Genomic DNA, 24,290 nt, shown 5'->3' with positions numbered 1-24,290 from the left:
CATAATAGTATATATATTAATACCATAGTGTGAGAAATACCATTGAAAGGTGGTATAGATATCTAAATTACTATAATAGATGACCTATTATGTAAGAAAAGATATGATGGTACCAATGAAAAATGCATTCAGATATCATAAAATAGCATGAAAAATGTACATTAAATTAACTTTATGATACTGTAGTCACCTAAAAATGTCTCCCCAAAACCAAACCCGATGATGAACAACCTTTCACCGCCATTATTGGTCGGGTTAAGTATTTAATCTTGGAGTGCTTAAATCCATATTTTCATTTCATAAAACAACCCAATTCCTAACCCATTTCCCAAAACCATAACTTATTTTCCTCTTTTCGTGCCTTTAAACTAAAAATAATTCATTTCGTGTCCTTTAAAATCATTCATTCCGTGCCCTTTTTATAAAAACATTTAGTCCAGTTTATTTTGGTCCATAATCTGGGTCCAATGATTAAATATCTGGATGGGTCTTGAAAAGAGCTTTCCAACGATATATTATAAGCCTAAATCCAAGTTATAACGAATAAGTTATGGCCAAAATATTAAACTGAGCCCAAACCGAACCTAAGCCCAGTTTACCTACGATCCAATGATCATGTGGAGGGTCCAAAAGCTTTAATCCATCCCTAAACCAATAAAGATTAATTGGAAGTTTCTATAAGTTTCTAAAATATCTTAATTATCCTTTTTGAAAAGATAAGATTAAAGTGTTTGAAATTGAATAAAACTTTTCTTTTTGAAAATCCTAAATCTATTCGAATTGAAAGACGTTCAAATATAGACAGATATTATTTTTTTGCCTCATAGTTTTATCCAAATCTTATATGGTTGGATAGCCCTTGAAATTATCTTTTCAATGATATATTTTAATATCAATTCCGAGCTATAACGGAAAAGATATGAATGAAATACCAAACTCTATCCAAAACTGACATTGTCCCACTATTTCAGCCATATATTTTTTTCTACATAATATTTTAATCTGATTTAATTGGGTTAGAAATTAGACTTCAACATCTTTCCAACGACATATTAATTATTTTATTTCGATTTCTAGATCAAAAGATATGATAAAAACAAAAACCGCAAAAACTGCTGTCTATCGCAAGAGTATTATTCCGATTCGAATTCTTATCTTTTCTTAATTCTTCGACCCTTCTTTTTCCTTATAAATAGTGGTCATATATCCCCTTTTTCAATCATCAATAATTTTGATCATAAAATCATTCTCTTCTCCCTCTTTATCCTAAACACTAGCCTCCCTATTCTTCCAATTTACTTCCCCTAAGCACTCCAAAGAGTCCATACAATACCCGAAGTTCTATACTGAAACCAAGGCGTGAAAGGTATAATTAATTGAGGGTTTGGACCAAATCATCTCTACTTTTTATTTAATTTAATTTAATTTCAATTTGATTTATATTTTAATTGAAGTTACTAACAATTTGTTCACGATGTAGAAATTCAAGGAAACGCAGAAAGTGAGTAATTAATCACTTATTAATTTTATATTGCTAGCATCGTGATAGGATTATTATATTTGATTTTCCTAACAATTTATTGTTAAATTTCTTCCAATATTAATGTTTATTTAATTGTTATTATGATCACCATATTACATGTTTAAAGGGAATATGTAATTGAAAATCACGCCTATTAAGATAATTTGGACAATCGGTTAAGGATTCTTTTTAATCTTGTTATTAAATCAAGTGATCATGATATTTTATAATTATACGTTGTATTAACATTAAACCAACTTAGCTTAATAATAGTTTGGAGAAAATTGAATCTTTGTTTGTATGCCTTTGAGATATCAAGAATTACTTTTCACTATAAGAATCGAGTACAGGCCAATACCGGCGAATGTGACTCCATGACTCACTTCATACCATCATCCCTGATCCTCCTTTCGTGGTTCCGAACCATATGGAGTTAGTAATCACATGGATTATGAAAGGGGTGTAACCTTCACAGGTCAATCGTTGTTTCCTTTCGTTGTCCCTTTATCGTGGTTGTCTTTTATGATTCGTAAACGGTTTACAAGTTCCTAAAAAACTTGTTGGCGGCTCCCTACTTTCCTTGTCCCTAATCATATATGTCAATTCCCACTTCCTATGAGTGCCAAGCATATTCACACATGATTTAACGTAGGCGCACTTTGAACGACGCCAACAGATACCGGTACACAATGGAACCAATGACTAATTTGTATATGCATAATAGAATGAACTATTGAATAAGGGATCTAAAACATATATCCATTATGATGTCGACATAGTGATATGATAATCATCAAAAGTTATCATGAACCAGAAGTCCAATGAAATATGGATTTTTAAATCCGCACTGTACAGTGTCTTGCATTAATTTGAGTCTTATTGTGCATGCGTGAGTCATAGGTTAATGGATTGCTTATTGCATGTCTAGGAAGTTGTTAGATGCATTACTCAGTGTATATTTTGTTCAATATCTTATCATGATTCCTATATCTCATATATATTGCATGCACTAGCTAGTTTCTATATAATAATTGTGGTGTGTGTGAATGTATGTCCAATGTATAATAAGGTGTATATACAACATTGATGGGAACTTACAACGAAATATTTATATTCCAATGGGCTTACACTAGTGATGAAATTATTGATGACGACGTTCTAATAATAGCTTATTATGATTCATGTAAGAAGAGTTCCCGAATAACTTATATACGACGTATTTAAATACCCAGCCCTACATATTTTATATCTTGAATATTGCAATTATTATCAAATTCTTGAAAAGTCAATATGGCTACATCATCGATATCTCAACCTGAAGTTTGAGTATGTGAGATTCAACAAGTCTATGTATTCATTGGCGAACTCTCATATAAAACATGAAATATCTAATTAAAGAATGAAGTTGAGATACCATTAAGTGAGAATAATATTCTTATGGTCCAGAAGAGCCATGAACAAAATATGTAATTAGTTTAATTTCTTAATTCATAAAATACCAAAAAATGAAATATATATGATGATATCAAGTGTTGCCATGAAATTATGTTTTGATAATGTGATCAATTATTGATCATCATTTTGGTATATATGACCTCCAGAAGATAGAAGGCATACATCTAATTGTTATGATAATTCGAAACAAAACTATCGAATGAAATTGTGGTAAGCACTTGTATTATTTCCACAAGTATAAAGAAACGAAGACGCCTCAATAAGTCCATGTAAAGATTTGAATATTCAAGTTCAATTTGAAAGTATCAATTATCAAGAAATGATGTTCTGCTACATAGAAGATGTTACCCAACCATATCGCGTTGGATTTATTGCACTAGAAGCTTTCACGTTAATACGTTGTATTCATTAGGGGAAGAAAATACGCACCGCACTCTTTTCTCCTTGATCATGGTTTGTCCCACATTGGGTTTTCCTGGTAAGGTTTTTAATAAGGCAGCATAGCAAGCGTATTACGAAAAATGTTGTACTCTTTTTCCTTAATTAAGTTTTTATCCCACGGGGTTTTTCTTTTAAGGTTTTAACGAGGCACAATCTTTGATAATGGACATCCATGGGGGATTGTTATAAAAATTGTGTGAATATCTATTATCCTCTGTGTTTTCAGAATGTTCTAGATAGCTGTAGAATTTAAATTCTTATCCAAACAAACCCTATATATATATATATATATATATATATATATATATATATATATATATATATATATATATATATATATATATATATACCATCATATGGAATAGTAATAAACTGATCGATTCTCTCCCAATCTCTCTTATATTCCTTTATTTCACAACATACATTCAATTTTTAAAATTTTCTCCATCATTTTTCCTCTTCAACATGACAAACTCTATCTCCTCAAATAAAGCTTGTTTAGACTCAGGCCCATAGCAAAGGCAGGGCTACTGTGGCAACCGCCCTAGGCCCAAAATTATTAGGCTCAACTTTTGTTAAAATCAGGGTCTCGAAATTTTATAATAACAAAATTAAAGGCTCTATGCAGTTTGACGATTTCTCTGAAAAAATAAATGATATGATTCCTTGATATTCGCTCCCAAATAAACGCTTAAATCTCTTGGTAATCACTCCAATATGTAATTTCTCCTAAATGAATCTTACTAGTATTACATGAATTCTATAAAAATCAGTTATCCCCTTCAATCTTTTATGTTTCAACTCAGAATAAAATTTTCCGATTTCACACACTTTGTATATAATTTGTTTATCATTTTTTTTTATATACTCCCTCCGTCCTCTATTATAGGCATTTTTCACAATAATTAATAAACACAAATAAGAATAGTAAACGTATATTTAAAAAGTAAATTATCATTGGGTATGCAAAAATAGTGGAAAGAAAAAGTAATAAAAGTACATGTGAAAATAAAATTTACATGGAAAATTTAAATTTGCACAAATGTTGTTGTAAATTGGAGGGAATTTTGGTAAAAAATTAATGTTAATGGTTGTTGGAAAAAGCAAATGGGGTAAACATTTTGGGACTTAATTTGTCCAAAGAGACTATCATTTGGGGATGGAGGGAGTATATAATATGTACGAGTACTTTTTTCCTGAGGAAATATTTACGAGTACTTAATTTCTTGATTATTGAGGGGTTTCATGTGACGTTGTATAGTTTTGAAAGATTTGTGTTTAATCTTCATAATTTCTTTCCTATTTGAATTTTTGTATCTGTAATTTTTTTTGAAAGAATTTATTATAATTTGTGTTCCAAAGTTTAAGTTTTCAGGGAACAAATTAAGAGGATTTTTTGTTTTATTTGCATCAAAAGAGAGGATTTATTTATTTTTATTTTTTGTTTATTTTTTTAACTGGAGATGAATGGATACAATGACTTTAAGGTTGTGTTTGGAAACATGATATTTATTTCAAATGTTGGAATTGAATTTCAGGATTTGAAATCTTGATATCAATTTCAATATTGGGTGTTTGGGAAATATCGGAATTTCATTTCCAGAATTTCAAATTCTAAACTATGTTTGGAAATGAGTGAAATTTTGAATTAAGCAAATGAAATTACACTTTTAACTCACACAAATTTTCTTTCTCTCTCCTCCACAATCTTCAATTCCAAAAATTTAATCTCTTCCTCTGCTCAATCATAAATTCCCAAAGTTTCTTCCTCTTCTCCAATTTTTTCTTTCTCCTCCTCAATCTTAAATCCCCAAATTTGCTTTGCTTGCTGCAATGTTGGTATCAAGTTGCAATGGGGGTTCAATGGAGGAGAGAGAAAGCTCGCGCGCCGCTTTAATGGAGAATTTGAAGACCTGCTGCAAATTTCAGAAATTGGTCGAGCAAATTTCAGAAATTGGTCGATCAAATTTTAGCTTTATTAAATAAGGTACACTCTATCGTTGAGCAAGAAATCTCAAGCTCACTTCAATGGATCGGAGGAGGGGCGAGAGAACTTGTGTATGCTTCAATGGTGAAGAACCCTAAGAGAGAGGAAAACTTGGGGAGGAGGATTAAAACTTTTGTACGACAATAGGAGAGAAAAAGAGTTGGGCTTTTTTTTTTTTTTTTTTGTTGAATATCTATACTTTAGTATTTAAAAACACAAACCATCATCCCTATATTGCCACATGTAAATTTTATTTTTTTCTCCAATGCCACATGTCTCCTCATTTAATCTTTCTTTTTTTAATCCCCTTTCTCATATTTAAAAAAAAAAAAATTCAATACATGTATGAATGTTGTTTTGTTCACTTTTCCCCAATTTAATTTCTTCTATAATTACATTTAATTTCCATCTCTTCTTCTCCTCTATAAATTATTTATTTTCCAATATATAAATATTAAAAAATAATTATTTATATTGTATTCTTATAAATAAACCGTGCATTGCACGGGACAGAAGACTAGTTAGAATTTGAAATGACAAGTCTAGGATTGGAAATTCAATATAACAAAATATACATATTAAATGTATTCCACTTTTACTTAGTTTTATTTCATATTTTATACATAATAAATTCTGATTGGTTGGATTAATTGATTGTGAATTAATGACATGACAACGTAATATATAATGCTGGTGATATTTTATCACAACGTAGTACTGATCATTGTCACATTTATTATGATCCATCAATCCATCATAATACATGCATAATATAGGTAAACATTATTCATGATGATGAATAGCCAAACACACAAGCGTATATTACATATAGCTTATATTAAACTAATTAAAGGCTTTGGAAGTAAGCAAATGACATAATGCATAATTTAAGAACAAGAACAAGTCCAGTGCTCGAGCTGAGGGACCTTAATTATTGATGGTTACTCGCAAGTGTTAATTTCCCAACCTGAAACACAAGTGAGTCCGGTACAACACTTCCAAAGCCAACTACACAAATCGCCTTTTGATCCGCATTTTGTTATAGCTTCCACGGTATTACTTGCTGTAACTTCCTTAATAATCTGTGCATCTAATCCACCGCTATTTGGTTGCATAAACATCATCTTTGTTTTTCGGTTTCCATTATTGTCATTGTTTTTTTGGTTGTTCAACCATCACCACTACTTCTTCGACTACCATCACAGGCCTTTCTTCAGAATTTGTTGCCATTTTTTTCAACCACCGTAGCTGCATTATGTAATTCATATATGTATAATTTAGAGTATGAAAATTAGAGTTTAAACTATGGAATATAATTTGGATGATTTTGGAGTTTAACTATGGAATTTGCATAATGCGTTAGTTGGTTGAGTCAATTAAAAGAATATGTTCAAAATCGAAGAAAAGAAGGCACGTACCTGTTGTAGTACTAAGCAGGAACATCATTGCTAAAACAACGGGAGCAGCCATTAAGTTAGCTTAGACCCTCACCATTTTCTACACTACTTGCTTAAACTTGATACTTAATATTTTATCTTTTTCTTAATGAACTTATGCGGTTATGCTTTTGTTGTACTTCTTACTATCTCCTCACACAACCCTTTATAGTACCTGGCTAGCATATGATCCTCCCCAAATGATATTAAGATCTAGAAAAGGAAAATAAATACTTTATCCATTTCATAATATGCAGTACATGTAATATTTTGACTTTTATATTATTTAATTAATCTTATTTAATTATATATGATGAATATATAAAAAACAGATATCAAATACGAAGTACTTATTATTATCTTTAACGCTACATATATCTATACCCTATTTATACAAAACAATATATTGAATTTAATTAGTCTCCACCTAACAATTTTTACTTTGTAATCATACTTTGCGTTTCATGAGGAATGTTAAATATTCATGGCTAGTCATATATGACAAATCTGTAAGGAACTAAGGATAAGTTAAATATTACTGTTCCGTGCGGGAGGGATATTTAAACATCAATAGCTAGCATATTATACTCTTGCAATTATTTGTTAAATTAGCGAATAGACTCAATAATTTATCATTATAATACACGAGATTAATATTGTTGTATGAAATAATTAGCAGTATTCATCCATTTCAGATTAAAGTTTATTTGGTAAGGATTTATTATGGTTTTTTTTTTATATTTCCTTATCCTAATAATTAATGACATGATCTTTTCAACTTAAAAACTCATGCACTAATCATTGCGATAGAGTATAGATTGTGCTTCAACCAACATTTTAATCTTTTGACTAAGGTAATCCTTTAATTTAACATGGTATAAGAATCAAAGTGACAAAAAACCAAGAAGTTCACGAGTTAAAATCTCATCTACTCTTCTTTAAAGTGGAATATTTCGTGCTACAACGAGGCACATGTCGCATCCGATCCACACTTCAAGCCTAACGGATTTCGGGGTGTGGCAAAGTACATAAACCAATCTTATAGGTTTCGATCAATTATTAGATTATAGTATCAAAAGCCAACATGAAACACTGGTCATGATATAAGTTCAAATCTCAACCATGCACTTATTACAACATAGAACATTAAGCATTGAGTATAAGGGGGTCTAGGCCTGTGGACCGGATATGGGTCTCCAATTAAAATCTAGACCAAACTTATTCGGTTTAGATTTTTTGGACTCTGATCCTTAAAAATGGGTCTAGGTGGTCCATGGATCTGGGTCAGGTTTTAAACCTATTTTCGTCCCTAGATAAAACATTGCCGCATGGATCATATTAAAACCATTTTAATATACATATTCATACTAACTTTAATATTTTTACTTATCGATAATTAGTGATATTAATTATTGAAATACCATGTTGACATATATACATGCAAAAAAAACTATCAACCAAATAAACTTGAAAACATATACATCCTCTAATATTTTTTTTTTTTAAAAAAATTGTACTGATTACCTTTTAATTTTCATAAATATCACACTATATTCATTTAGGAAAAGAATAAAATATCTATGTTTATACTACAAATATATCTAATATCCCGTAACTTTTCAACACTCGAGAAATATGCATATTTTGAATGGAGTATTCTTTCAAATAAAAAAAATAAAAAACTGGAGTTTAGCTTGTTAGTAATTAAACCCTAGTTGTATGTTGTTGACATTGAATCCTATCGTGCGTTCCTCCATCGAGTGAATATTAAATATTCATGTGTAGTACAGTACGTCGGTCTTACATGACACGATAGATCTAAGATCCATAAGGATAATTTATATGACAAGCCACGAGGAATATTAGTATATTATGTGCGTTCTGCAAGAGTGCAAGGTATAATATAACATCAAATTCATAAGCAGTAATTCGTAAGGGCCCCGAAAAGTATACAATTTATTTATTTATTTTTTAATTTTTTTTAATAGAAATATACACTCCAATGTTATTTTGTTTGAGTTGGTCACCTGACATGATATCATAGCTTAGGTGAGATCTTGGGTTAGAAAATTAAACCCACCGACAGAATATACACAAATTTTGTATGCTTCCCCAAACACACACATATAGATTTTTTTTTTCTTTTCTCAGTTTTTTTTATAATCTTTATGTAACCTTGTGCCTCCCATCGACAGTGGCAACTGCGAAAGCCGCCTCCATCATTGGTGGCAACCGCATACACTACCATGTCCCACTATTGGCAGAAACCACATCTGCCAACCTACTCCATGTGCCGCACTCTATTTCTACCTCCTAATGACCAACAATGATTATTACATTGTGTTGAAGCATAAAGGTTTTGATGCTGAGTAACTTAACCTAAAGAAAACTCAACTAATAAAGGTTTTCAAGTGTTTGATTAGTTTAGGTGAAGTTAATCGTGGTGATGGAAGATGTAGCTGGAACTAAGAAGACATGAAAAGATCTTTATTGCAGGAGTTAAACAAATCAGAAGAAGAGTTCTCTAACAAGAATTAGTTCCCCAACAAGAACTGAGTTCCCTAACAGGAACGTTCCCTTACAGGAACTTGAAGACAGCAAGCTTAAGTTCTTTGGTGGAACTCAATAAGCTTGGAGCTCAAGTAATCTACCTGATTAAAAGTACGGCGCAACAATCATATTTAGTTAAAGTTTTTATCTTCTAGATTATTGTTAAAATGATAAGTAGGTTATTGCACGAAATTTATTAGAAGCGTGACAAGTTGGCTTGGTAAATAAAATAAATATGGAGAAATATAAAAGATAGATTTTAAGAAAAGATTTTCCAAAAAGATTATTTTCTTTAAATCAGTTTGTTAAAAAGATAAATCTTTTTAACAAATATCTTTTTAATATTATTTTCCGGAAAAGATTTTATTCCACTTGATTTACATAAAATCGTGTTTAAAGATAAGTTAAGTTAACTTATTTATCTTTTAGAAAACCTACTTTCTATATGAGTGATACTTGTATAAATAGTTGAGAGAAAAATGGTTTTAGGTTTTTGTGAGTTTATGCGTGGAGAAATCACAGTGCTATAATTGAGTAAGTTTACCAAACTTCTAACTTGTCATATTAGTTTCGGATTTCGTGCATTGCTTACCTATCATACTAGGTGTCGTTCACTTGAATTGGGTTGGGTTATTTGGGTGAGTTTATTGTTTTCTTTACACACAGTTTTGTAAGCTTCGAGGTGAGGCTGAGAGTTCTGTACTTAGGTGGTGCAAGTAGTTTGTACTTTGGCAGTATGTGTAGTACTTTGGTGGTACGAGTGAATCTAAGTGTGGTACTTAGATTGGGTAGGATAGGGTCCTCTCAAATAGCAAGTCCAGTGAGGATCTTGTGAAAATAAAGGTTCGTGTCTAATAGGTTGTAACTTGGTGTTTTCCCTATTATAGTGGAGTTTGTGTGTATGAAATCCCTACGGTAGGGTCGAGGTTTTACTCCTAGTTGGGCCCTGGATGGTTTCCTCGTAAAATCTGTGTGTTCTAGCAAGTTCCTATATGCATTGTTTATTATTCCGCAAAAAGTAGTAATTAGGAACTCAATACAATTCACCTTCTTGTATTAATCGTCTCAACTAACAATTGGTATCAGAGCAAGGTTCTCACGTGTAAGCAAATAACTTTTCTTAGTAAGTTCCTTGAGAGATGAATTACAAGGAGAAACTTGAAGAAGGGTATTCCACCCAACGTCCACCCATGTTCAACGGTAAGTTTTACACCTACTGGAAGAACATGATGGAGATCTTTATCAAGGCTGAAAATTACAAGGTTTGGCGTGTTATTGAAACCGGTGATTTAGAAATAACTGCAACCAATGATAAGAACGAGGTAGTTCCTAAACTTATTTCTGATTATGATAAGGAAGATTATCAGAAAGTTGAATTGAATGCTTTAGCTATAAAGTATTTGCACTGTGGACTTGGACCTCATGAAGATAATCGTATCATGGGATGCAAGTCTGCTAAACAGATTTGGGATCTACTAGAGGTAACTCATGAAGGTACTAATGAGGTAAAACGTTCTAAGATTGATTTATTAATGTCTAGATATGAAAGGTTTGAAATGCAATCAAAGGAATTTATAGAGGAAATATTTACTAGGTTCAATGATATTAGTAATGAATTGAATTGCCTTGGCACCCACATTCCTATTAATGAACAGCCAAGAAAGATCTTAAGGAGCCTACCACAAGATGAGCGATGGAGATCCAAAGTTACTGCCATACAAGAAGCCAAGGACTTCACGAAGTTTAACATGGAACAACTAGCTGGATCATTGATGACTCATGAACTTCACCTGAGTTCCAATACTGAAAGTTCCAAGAACAAGAGTCTTGCTCTTAAGGCTCAAGACTCAGAGGAATCGGAAGCTAATGAGGAAGAAATGGCAATGCTAGTTAGAAAGTTCAAAAGGATGATGAACTACAAGAACTTTGATAGGAACAAGAAGTATGCAAGTTCCAGAAACACAACTTGTTTCAAATGTGGATCTAAAGACCATTTCATCAAAGATTGTCCACTATCAGATGGTGAGAAAGGAAAGTCAAAGGGCAAGGAGCAATATAAAGAATCAAGAGTCTATAAGCCGTACTTCACCAAGGACAATGTGAAGAAAGCCATGCTGGCTGCTTGGGGAGATTCAGATTCAGAAGAAGAGGAAGATCAACCGTCAGAGAAAACTGCGCATCTATGCTTGATGGAAAAAATTGATGAAAAAGCAAAACTGAAGGAATTAGAATATGAGGTATGGTTTTCTCAAAAAGAACTTAGACATTTCTCTAAAGAAAACATAATATTTTTTGTTTTAGAAATTCATGAAGAATTAAAAGAATAGCATAGAGTTAAACAACAAAGTGATGAAGCTTTGGTAGATTTTAAAGAAAACAGTGAGTGGGTTGATAATATGAAATTAAATATTCAATATATAGATTCTTTAGTCTGTTTGATGATAATAATTACTTGAAAGAAACTATAGACAGGTTGAAACATGATAACATAATGTTAAATGTGGAACTATCCTTGATAAAACTCTGTCTTGATACTCCTGATTCTGAAGTTCCTCCACTTGCTCAATATCCGAATTTTGAAAAACTAAAATCTGATTTGGAAGATATAAAAGCGGATAAGGCAAGACTTGAGGGGGAACTTGAGAAATCCAGGAAAGGTAAACAACCTGTAGGATACAGAGTTCCAGATTGGATCACCAAAGCTCAAACTAAAAGAACAGAAGGTTTGGGTTTCAAAAAGAAGTTCCAAAAGGAAAAGTAGTATGTTGACCTGCCTAGTATTATTGTTTGTTATTTCTGTGGCAATACTGGACACAAACAGGTTAAGTGTCCTAAGAAAGAAAAGAGTACACAGAATAATGAAAAACATGTAGAACAGATTTGGATCAAGAAGAATGATGAACCTGCTGCTGTTACACAAGAACCCAAGGAAACCTGGGTTCCTGAAACTAACATTTGATTTCTCATGCAGGTTCCAGTGAGGGGGAACAACAGTTGGTACCTCGACAGTGGTTGTTCTAAGCACATGACTGGAGACAAGTCTAGATTTCTCTCACTGGATGCCTACTATGGGGAATCTGTGACCTTTGGTGATAACATGACAGAAGATATAGTTGCTATTGGCAAAGTAGGAAGGTCAAGTTCCCATGCAATTGATAATGTATTTTTGGTCGAGGGCCTCAAGCACAACTTGTTAAGTATTTCACAATTTTGTGACAAAGGTAACTCTGTAAGGTTTACTTCTAATAATTAAGTGCAGATCATTCACAATGACACTAGGAACATTATTTTAGAAGGAACTCGTAAAGGGAACACATATGTTGTGGATCTTAACGAGGTTCCTAATAGCAGTTTAACTTGTCTTAGTGTCATTGAGAATGATCCTCTATTATGGCACAAGAGATTTGTCCATGCAAGCTTTACTTTACTTGATAAATTGAGATATAAGGAACTAGTGGAAGGACTTCCTTGCATTAAGTTCCTGTATGACAAAGTGTGTGATGCTTGTGTTAGAGGAAAACAGACTCGAATTTCTTTTAAGTCTAAGAAAATGGTAAGCACCAAAAGACCTTTGGAACTTGTTCATATGGATCTATGTGGTCCTATGAGAATCCAAAGAAGAAGTAGTAAGAGATATGTTATGGTTATTGTTGATGACTTTTCAAGGTTTACTTGGGTTTTCTATCTTGTTAGTAAAGATGAAACGTTTGATGAATTTGTAGCTTTTGTAAAGAAAGAACAGAGAAGAACAGGTAATCCACTGATTCACCTCAGATTAGATCATGGAACTGAATTTGAAAAATCAAAATTTGATGAATTTTGCACTGAGCATGGTATAGATCATAACTTCTCTGCCCCAAGGACCCCACAAAAAAATGGAGTGGTGGAACGCAAGAACATAAGCCTTGAAGACATGGTTAGAACAATGCTGATCTCAAGTGGTTTGCCTAGGAACTTCTGGGAAGAAGCAGTGAATACAGCATTCTATATTCTTAATAGAGTATCAGTTAGAGTCATCACCAACAAAACTCCTTATGAGCTAATCAAAGGGAGAAAGCCTAATATTTCTTACTTCAGAATTTTTGGTTATAAATGCTTTGTTCATAATAATGGTAAAAGAAACTTAGGAAAGTTTGATGAACGTAGTGATGAGGCAGTATTCTTAGGATATGCCTCTAATAGTAAAGCATATAGAGTTTATAATAAAAGGACAATGTGTGTTGAGGAATCTGTACATATCATATTTGATGAAACTGAACAATTGAATGATGTACAGGATTGTGATGATGCTTTTGAAATTGGACTTGTACGCAAGACAGATCCAGAAGAAGAATCAACATCATTGCAAAAGCAACAAGTTAAAATTGCTGAGCAAACGAATCCTGAAGCAAATGAAGATCAAGAAATGGAGAATGCACCAGGAACTCCTCCTCAAGAACATAATCAAAATCAGAATGATGAAGATCCTGTTGAAGTTCCAACTGAGGCTCAAGAACGAGTTCCTACAGAAAAACCAGTCTACAATGATCAGGAAAGATTGTATCCAATAAAGGACTTTACACCTAAGCAATGGAAATATCAGAAATCACATCATGTAGATGCAATCATGAGTGATATTACAAAAGGAACTCAGACCAGATCTCAGCTTAGAAACTTCTGTGCATTCTATGCATTTCTCTCTTCTATGGAACCTAAGAACTATGTTGAAGCTTTGACTAACGCAGACTGGATTAATGCTATGCAAGCTGAACTAAATGAGTTTGAAAGAAATAAAGTCTGGATCTAGAACCTAGACCCAAGAATAAGAAGACTATAGGTTTAAAGTGGGTGTTCAGAAATAAGCTAAATGAGCATGGGATTATTGTCTGAAACAGAGCAAGACTTGTTGTACAAGGTTTCAATCAACAAGAAGGAATAGACTATGAAGAAACATTTGCTTCAGTAGCCAGGTTAGTGGCTATTCATTTACTTATTGCTTTTGCTGCTTATATGGGATTCACGTTGTTCTAGATGGATGTTAAATGTGCATTTTTAAATGGATTTCTAAATGAAGAGGTCTATGTGGAACAACCACCTGGATTTGGATGTCAGGAGTTCCCAAACCATGTCTATAAGCTTGACAAAGCTCTTTATGGGTTGAAGCAAGCTCCTATTGCATGGTATGTAAGGTTATCAAATTTCCTTTTGCAAAATGATTTTAAACGAGGCAAAATTGATAAAACTTTATTTTTGAAATTAAATGGAACTGATATCCTAGTTGTACAAATTTATGTTGATGATATTTTATTTGGTGCAACTAATGAATCTTTGTGCAAGTATTTTTGCTGACCTTATGAATGGAGAGATTGAAATGAGCATGATGGAAGAATTAAATTTCTTCCTCAGATTTCAAATCAAGCAAACTGAATAAGGAATCATGATCCATCAACAAAATTATATCAAGGAACTGATCAAGAAATACAAGCTTGAAAATGCTAAGACCAATGATACTCCAATGGGTTTAGCAACTAGATTAGATGAAGATCCAACTAGAACTTGTATTGATCAACCTATGTATCGAGGTAGGATAGGATCTCTACTTAACCTAACAGCTAGTAGACCTGACATATCTTTCAGTGTAGGTTTGTGTGCCAGGTTCCAAGCAAACCCAAAGGAGTCTCACCTGAAAGCAGTAAAGAGAATCCTTAGATACTTGAAAGGAACTGATGACTTGTGTCTCTTCTATCCTAGAAGTGACTCATTTGATTTAAATGACTCTAATGATGCTGACTATGCAGGTGATTTGGTTAATAGAAAAAGCACTTCAGGTATGGTACTGTTTTTAGGACCTTGTTTAGTTTCCTAGGGTTTCAAGAAGCAAAACACAATTGCATTATCTATAACTAAAGCTGAGTACGTGGCAGCAGCAGCATGTTGTTCACAAGTACTCTGGATAAAGCAACAGGTTAGAGATTTTAATCTTATTTTTGAGTGTGTGCCTATTTACTGTGATAACACAAGTGCTATATGTATTTCTAAGGATCCAGTTCAACACTCTAAAGTAAAACACATCCACATTAGGCATCACTTTCTAAAAGATAATGTGGAACAAGGGAATATTAAATTGAAATTTTGTAATACGGAATATCAACTTGCAGATATTTTGACCAAACCCTTGAACAAAGAAAGATTTGAGAAATTGAGACTGGAACTTGGGATGATCAAGCTGAATTGATTGCTTCTGAAGTTCCAAGATATGGCAAAGTAAAAAATAATGTAAATAGAGCAAAAAAAGCATTTAGTACAATCTTGGTGTGCTAAACATAGCTGAAGTGTCACCGTTGTTAATCACTGGAGGTTAGTTCATTAAAAGCTCAATTAAATTTGCTAGTAGCACTACTACAAAACTGGCTAAAGAGACCCAATATAAAAGACCTGTTATCTACATACCGGGTCTCTTTGATCCAAGAGACCATTTATTGTTAAAAACGGGTCTCAAACTTTAATTATTTGAGGGTAAAAATATTCAAAAGACTAGTTATATAAGATAACATGTCTCTTGCTTTTTTTAAAAAAAAATTTCGATAAAAATAGTCAGAGACCCATTGTTTAAGAAAAGCGGTCTCTCTTTTTTTAAAAAGAAAAAAATGGTAATTTATTGGGAGAGATCCGTTATACCACTTAACAAGTATCCCTTATATACAAAATATAAATAAATGAAACCCTAATCGCCCACTTCTATTTATGCGCCTCCTTCTGCTAATTTCCTCCCTTCTTCTTTTTCTTTTCCTTTCTCTCTCCTCCCTTCTTCCTCCTTGCTAATTTAGTTTCCTCCATTTGCTATCTGCTAATTTCCTCCATTTATAATTTCCTCCATCTATTTATTTAGTTTGAATATGTTCAAATCAGTTTAAATTTTGCTCGAAAACTCAATATCCTCGATTTGGTTTTGTTCAAAAATAATATATTCACTTCGGTGTGATTTTGTTCAAATACTCGATTTCTTTAATTCGGTTTGAATTTGTTCTCTCTTCTGTTACTATTGGAATTTTGATTTCTCGATTAGATCGAGCATGCAGGGCCACAAAGAAGGTTAGTTCCTCATCTTTTTCTTTTTAATATTCCGTGTAGATAAGTGTTCTTGAATTTTCATGCCATTTCAAGATCTATACTAACATTTTTTTTTCAGTTTTTTCGCCTTTTATTTTAAATTTTATTATGATATTTGTTTACATTATGCTGCTAGATTTTACATCATTAGTTGATAATTGGATTTCGTTTTTAGTCTTATCATTAATTTCTCTCTAATAATAGTTGCGAGTATCAAGTGGGGATTCTTTGCTTGAATATTGTTTTTAATCATAATTTAAAACAAACTTTATTTTAGATCTCGTACTTTATTAGTATTTTAGAACTCTCTTCGTTTTTTTATATAGTATAAATTCTTTTTTTTATTTACTTTGTTATTTTTTTTGTGAAATTCTCGTTTTTTTTTTCTTTTTTAATTTATATATAATTCTGTTATAACTTTTTTTGATTTATTTTTCAAGAGGTTAATTTCTATTTATTTATTTTTCCGTTTTTGCTTGTTTGTATTAGAGGTTGTTGGTAAAGATCTACAAGTTTGAAGTGAAGAAGTTTGTAATTGAAGATTTTTGAAGCTTGAAGAGTTGAAGTTATCATTTACAAAGTATTTTTTGTATTCGATTTTTTTTTTCGAGACTTGTATTCGATTTTCTTCATATTTCATTATTTGTATTATGTTTGTACTTTTGTGTTATATGAAATTTAAGAATTATTTTGTAATTTGTATTTATTAAGGTAAAATAAAATTTAAAATAATTAGATACAGTAAGTAGTACGTAGTGATGAATTAAATACGAGTAATTTTTATTTTATTTTAAATGTGGTCAAAGAAACCTGTTTAGTTAAATAAGCGGTCTCAATTTTTATGACAAAAGAGACTGCCTATCTTAGATAGGCGGTCTCAGTTTTCTAAAAAATGAGACTGCCTATCCTAGATAGGCGGTCTAAGTTTTTTCATTCTAGAGACCGTCCCAAATAAAGCAGTCTCTTTGCCAAAGAGACCGCTTAGCTAGAGACCGCCTCTAAGGCAGTCTCTTTGGCCTTTTTGGACAGGTCTCTTTGGTCAATTTTGTAGTAGTGTAGTAATGTACACTGCATGTGTGTAGAAAGCGTGTTCCAATTGCGTGTTTTATTTTTAGAAAGTTTTTTTTTTTTAAATTAAATGAATTTGGAAAGAAAATAATTTTGGTAAATTCATCATGCATAATTTAATTTCGGAAAAATTAGTTGAAATTAATGACTGCACAATAAAACCCCTTAAATCCCTCACACCGCTTCATTTAATATAAAAAGCCTTTCTCAACCACCTTACATCATCACAGTCAAATCAAATTTACACCACTGTGAAAAAGCTCTACACTCTTCTAAAACCCTATAAAAGAAAACAATGGCCATAATTACCTCTCTTAGCTCCTCCGAAAACTCACAAAACAATCATCCCACAAAACAAGAAGAAGTTTCATCACTTCCAATTGTCACCTTCACCGAAACACAATCAGTACCCCTTCCTTCAGACAACATGCAAAATCCAAAACCCGCTGCAACCGAAAACCTAACCTATGAACAACTCATCAAAAAATTAAAAGAATGGAAAGAGAAGAAAGGACAAAGGAAGACAGTTGAAGAGCACATTAAGGAAGTTGTGGATTTCGTTGAGGAGATAGGGAATTCCGACAAAGAAGAATCGGAGAAGGAGGAAGAAGAGGAGATCGCTGATCAAGCTGAACTTGAGTCACAAGCAGGGAGGTATGTAGCTGGTCACAGAATTGATTTGAATTGGGTTAAACAAGCTAAGTTCCTAGAACTTCTTGATTTAATTAAGTTCCATGGGTGGGAGTATTTGTTGACAAAAGCCTAAGATAATTTCATGTATCCAATTGCAATGTCTGAATTTTGTCAAAATTTGGAAGCAAAATTGGGGGTAATTAGTAGTGAAGTTGACGGTAGTAAAATCGAACTTGATGTTGAAACCCTAGGCAAAATCTTGAAAACTCCTACTGAGGGATATGAAACATACATCAATGGAAAAGCTAGTGTAAAAGTGGGAAATTATTTGAGTGGGGATATAGTTGAAGCTTTAGGAAGAGAAAGGGGGAAGAACATTATGAGTCATAATGATCTAATCCCTATGAACAAATTGCTGTTTAACCTTGTTAAGAAAACAATTCTGCTTAGAACTGCTAAGAAAGGGGAAGCATGTTTGATGGATATGGCAATAATTTTCTGCATTTCTAGGAGAATTAAGGTTAATTTCCCTTCCTTAATGTATCAACACTTAGCACATAGTATTCCTGGAAAGACCAAAGTAGGGTATGAAGTCATTTTGTCTACTATTTTTGAAAGTTTGGGTGTGGTGTTAAAAGGGAAGTATGGTGGCTTGGATGAAAAGCCAAAAAATGTGATCAATGAAGAAACACTAGCTGGGATTAGTCTGGAGGTGGTGCAAGGGAAAATACAGAAGTTGGAGAAGGGTAAGGAGAAGAAAGAAAAGGGAACAGGAAAAAGAAAGGAAAAAGAAGTGGTGGAGCAACCTGTTAGGAAAAGCAGGAGGCTATCAACAAGTACTCTTCCTCAAACCAGTCTAGAGAAACCTTTAGAATTGGATGTTGATGAGAAAGTTCTTGATGGGCAAGTTGCAGAACTGATGGATAGAATGGAAAGAATTGAAACTCAAGTGAAGGAATCAATTGGAAAGGTTCAGGTTCAAAAGCTGGAAAAGCTTGTACAAGAGCAAGGAAAGGCACTGAAAGAACAAAAGAAGCTTATTCAGGAACAGGACAAGGCTCAGAAGGAACAGAAGGAGGAGTTCCAATAGCAGATACAGAGTCTTGAGCACAAGCTGGAAGCTCTTATTTCACAACAAAAGGAAGATTTCAAACAGATTCTGAGCCTCTTGCAAACTTAGCCATTTACCTTTCAGCTTAATTATATTAGCCTATCCTTACTCCTTTTGCAGTCATGAACATTTTCAGCTTATGTTTTTAAATGTTTGAACAATTTATTTTGGTTTGTAAAATTTTGTTCAGCAGGATGTTTATTTTTAGTTTTTAATGAATGCCTTTTGGAACTGTCTATACATGTATGTCTTTAAATGTTATGAATGCTTATGCATGAGAGTGGAACTAACTTAAGGTAACTTAGCAGCGCTGCCTTTATTTTTCCCACACTCGATGAATTGCTTGTGGGGCTGTGGCTAGATGCTCAATAACTTGAAAAACGGGACTTTTTGATAATGCTAAAAGGGGGAAAGAAGAAGCAAACTTGGAGGCTAAAGTTGTTCTGGGTTTCAGTTGAGAAAGTATCAGAAAATTCTCTGATATGATGCTATAGTAGTTTATAGTAGTTTAGTTTATTTATATTTTGTTTACTTTGTTTATTTTTGTTTTTGTTTTGTTCTTTCTGTTTCTTTTTTTATTTTTGTGTGTGTTTACTTTCTATCAATAAACCAAAAATACAAAAATACGACCTTCTATTTTGTTTAACTTGTTTCTAGAGTTTGCTTAAGTTTGTCATCATCAAAAATGGGGAAATTGTTGAAGCATAAAGGTTTTGATGATGAGGAACTTAAACTAAAGCAAACTAAACTAATAAAGTTTTTCAAGTGTTTGATTAGTTCAGGTGAATTTAATCGTGGTGATGTAAGAAGTAGCTGGAACTAAGAAGAAATGAAAAGATCTTTATTGAAGGAGTTAAACAAATCAGAAGAAGAGTTGTCTAACAAGAACTAGTTCTCTAACAAGAGCTGAGTTCCCTAACAGGAACGTTCCCTAACAAGAACTTGAAGACAACAAGCTTAATTTCTTTGGTGGAACTTAATAAGCTTGGATCCCAAGTAAACTACCTGATTAAAAGCGCGGCGCAGCAATTATATTTAGTTAAGGTTTTTATCTTCTAGATTATTGTTAATATGATAAGAAGGTTATTGCACAAAATTTATTAGAAGCGTGACAAGTTGGCTTGGTAAATAAAATAAATATAGAGAAATATAAAAGATAGACTTTAAGAAAAGATTTTCTAAAAAGATTATTTTCTTTAAATCCGTTTGTTAAAAAGATAAATCTTTTTAACAAATATCTTTTTAATATTGTTTTCCGGAAAAGATTTTATTCCACTTGATTTACATAAAACCGTGTTTAAAGATAAGTTAAGTTAACTTATTTATCTTTTAGAAAACCTACTTTCTATACGAGTGATACTTGTATAAATAGTAGAGAGAAAAATGGTTTTAGGTTTTTGTGAGTTTATGCGTGGATAAATCACAATGCTATAATTGAGTAAGTTTACCAAGCTTCTAACTTGTCATATTAGTTTCGGATTTCGTGCATTGCTTACCTATCATACTAGGTGTCGTTCACTTGTATTGTGTTGGGTTATTTGGGTGAGTTTATTGTTTGCTTTACACACAGTTTTGTAAGCTTCGAGGTGAGGCTGAGAGTTCTGTACTTAGGTGGTGCAAGTAGTTTGTACTTTGGCAGTACGTGTAGCACTTTGGTGGTACGAGTGAATCTAAGTGTGGTACTTAAATAGGGTAGGATAGGATCCTATCAAGTAGCAAGTCCAGTGAGGATCTTGTGAAAATAAAGGTCCGTGTCTAATAGGTTGTAACTTGGTGTTTGCCCTATTATAGTGGAGTTTGTGTGTTTGAAATCCCTAAGGTAGGGTCGAGGTTTTACTTCCAATTGGGCCCTGGAAGGTTTCCTCGTAAAATCTGTGTGTTCTATCAAGTTCCTATATGCATTGTTTATTATTCCGCAAAAAGTAGTCATTAGGAACTCAATACAATTCACCCCCCCTCTTGTATTAATCGTCTCAACTAACACATTGCCCCATTGGTTTTTCTACGCATAATCACATAGATTTTGTTTTGGTGGTGGTATACCAGAATAAGGTCAACTTTTGGACATCTCTTTTGCTATCAAGTTGGCTCCTCTTTTTAATGCAACACTTGGATTCTTTGTGGAGTATTGATTCTTGCTACCTAGGTTTCTCTTTTAAGAATTGATTAATTTTAAGCAGTGGAATTTAATCATTTCTTGCACAATTTTATTTGTTTTTCTTCAATTGTGATTTCACGTAGTACGTAGTGTATTTTCTTCTCCCCGATGATGGTTTGATCCCTTAGCTTCTTCTTCTCTGGATCTGCAACTTAGCCCAAGTCTGTGTGAGGCTCTTCTCATTCTTCTCCGGTCTAGCAGTGTTTATCTTTACTCTACATTGGTTGTGGCTGTTGCTTCTCATCGTCATCACCGACACATGTCTACTACTTCCCTTTTGATCATGGGTTACCATACTATCCTTATCGCTCGATGCGTGATTCAGATCCAGATCCAGTCTGAGCATCCGTTTTTCTCTCGCTCTGACTGCGGGTGTGTGATAGAGAATATCCATAGAATTCATTTTAGGTTTAGGATATATTTTGTATAAGATTATCTTTGATATCTATACATATCTTATGTTACCTAATAGATTAGGTTTCTCATTGTAACCCTATAAAAATTAATCAATGGAAATCAGTCTAATCAAAGAGTTTTATATTATCTTACATTTATTAAACTCATCATCGTATCACAAGTCACCATGGATACAACATTAATTATTAATGAGTGCACTGGGTGATGCGCTCATTATTTAGCCTTCCCCATGAATTATAATATCAGATCAATACTATTTTTAATTTGAGTTTCTGTATTACCTTAACTATAGTCACCACCTCCATGCATGCAACTGACTGCCCTCATTTATCCTCGAAAATTGCATAAATTTTATTACGTAGTACTTCCATTTATAGAGTTTAAGGAACTCGGAGGTAATATCTCTTCGGCATCATGCCGCTTTACCCACTTTTTCATCCGATCCTTATCCATTTAATTAACATTAGAATTTTGAAATGACTTTGGATTAATATTAATATATACTACTCTCTTCGTCCCTAAAACTTCGACCCTTTTGGGTTGATTTCGCGGTTATTAAAAACTTAAATAAAAAAAAATAAAAACATATTGCAAAGATAAATTTACATGGGGTTTGTTAAAAATAAAGAGAAAGTCAAGACTGGCTAATGCCCTCTGCAAGCTGGTCCTCAGCACAGGCCCCATGGTCCCAATAAATTTCAAGGGCCCCAAATCAATGCATATTATAATAGACAACGTTTTATTTGGTGTGAGGTTCGAACCTTTAGGAAGATATTTTTTTTTTCTTTTTTGCTAACGTGTTCTTCACATTTTTCTTTCCTTTCCTTTTTATTTTAACTTTGGTTTTGTGTAATAAAAAATATTATCATGTATGTGTCTTTTGCTATTTGCACACAATTTATCTATTTTTTTTTATTACCGGAATGATTTTTCTCATTGCAATAAAATAACATTATCTACGTCTTACATGTGTATCACTTACAGAGTATATGATTATATATTATTAACGCATAATTTCACTATTAAAAAACTTGATTATTTGTATCATTTGTTTTTTATTATTAGCAATATTGTAAACTTTTAAACACTGTATAAATAATAGCACATGGCCCCTTATTTGCATAAGACGGCCCTAGATAAAGTATTAAAAATACATGAAAAAACAAATATTATATGGGTAAGCTAATTTTGCACAAATATTGTGGTAAATTGGTGGGTATTTTAATGCAAATAGGTAGATCATTTTGGGAATAAAATTAGACCAAAAGGGTCGAATATTTGGGGACGGAGGGAGTACCTCCTATCCATTTCACTATTAAATATAAGAGTAACTTTTGTATACACCCGATGTACAATAATTTACTATACATTTGGAGTCACTTTTATCAAATTTAGGGTCATTGTTACAATTTTTTGGGTAACTTTTTACAATAGAGCAAATATACGTCTTAACTTTTAATTATGGCAGGGTAACTTTTATTCATATTTGGGTAACTTTTGCTTATTTTAGGGTAACTTTATATGTACAATATTTTATTATAAATCCAATCTATTTAAAAGGTGCTAGATTATGAGAAAACTCCGTAGCTTGGAATTGAGGAGTATAGAGTGGACGGAGACGAGTTGTCTCCTTCATGGGGTGGGTCCATTTCTGGTGAGTACCAACTCTCATCCACCTATTCTTCTCTGTCCCTGTAGTCGAAGATGGCCCGTACGATGCAAACGTACGATAAGAATGCGGTGAGAAACCCGATCGACAGTCTGGTAAATCCAAGGGTCCCTTATGACCCAGACAATGTAAACTCACAAACCGAATCCACTACTAACACGACAAGGGAAATCTGGGACCCTTGACCTCCTTCCTCTTCTAGGACATACATTGTTATTACTGAACCGTCTGACTTGCTACCTCGCAGTGCCCCTTTATCGGGAAATCAGGCAGTCGTTGCGAAAGACAAGGGCAAGGGTCCCCCGACACTTGAAGGAGCGGCCATGTCTAGGGGCGGCCATGGCTCCAAAAGCAGGAGCTCAGCCGAGGCTGCTGATTTGGACCAAGTTCTGTTCTCCTAATTTGGAGTTGCTCCTTACCCTAGTGAAGAGGAAGCAAAGAATGTGGCTGAGGGTGAGGCAGCGGCAAAGGAGGTCATTGCCAACATTGTCACTTTCAAGGACCTGTACGCTTGTACGGTGGGTAGCACAACATTGGGCTAGTTGAATGAAATTATAAACGAGTACAAGACATTCCTCCACCTAGGAGAAGGGTTTGAACTTATGGCCCCGAAAAGATCTCTTTTGGTGGCCGCCTAGGAAGATGAGCGACCGCGCCTTAGATCCTTCAGCGTCTATCGAGCCGCCTTGGACGTTGGACTTCGCTTCCCCCTTTATCCCTTTATTTGTATTGTCCTAGACAAGTACGATATTTC

Source organism: Chenopodium quinoa, unplaced genomic scaffold (assembly GCF_001683475.1).
Source record: "Chenopodium quinoa cultivar QQ74 unplaced genomic scaffold, ASM168347v1, whole genome shotgun sequence".
Lineage (NCBI taxonomy): Eukaryota > Viridiplantae > Streptophyta > Magnoliopsida > Caryophyllales > Amaranthaceae > Chenopodium > Chenopodium quinoa.
The sequence above is the reverse complement of the archived record's forward strand: the minus strand, read 5'-3'. Positions refer to the sequence as shown.